We start from the raw sequence: 240 nt of genomic DNA on the forward strand, positions 1-240 counted from the left end.
TTTATGTCGGCAAATTCAAGTAAATCTGCAGAACATTTGCATCAAGTTTAACTTTTACTGGCCTGATATCTTACACCTTCCACTCATGATATTGTGACAATTATATCATGCCTTCCCCATCCTAGGAAAAAACAAATTCATCTTGCAGAACACTCCCCTGCATCCTGGGGGGATTTTACTGACAAATAACTGGGTTTACTGAGCTAATGAGCTTTCTGTTTCTTTCCTTGCTTTGTTCAG

General features: G+C 38.8%; 1 protein-coding gene across 1 annotated transcript in view; it reads left to right on the forward strand.

Moving 5' to 3' along the window:
* The window catches only part of LOC118335317 (phospholipase D1-like), a gene marked incomplete in the record, with an annotated part of 25,079 nt that overhangs the window by 9,773 nt on the left and 15,066 nt on the right, over positions 1-240 (forward strand).

Source organism: Morone saxatilis, unplaced genomic scaffold (genome assembly GCF_004916995.1).
Source record: "Morone saxatilis isolate NCDOM2014 unplaced genomic scaffold, NCSU_SB_2.0 Contig0, whole genome shotgun sequence".
NCBI lineage: Eukaryota > Metazoa > Chordata > Actinopteri > Moronidae > Morone > Morone saxatilis.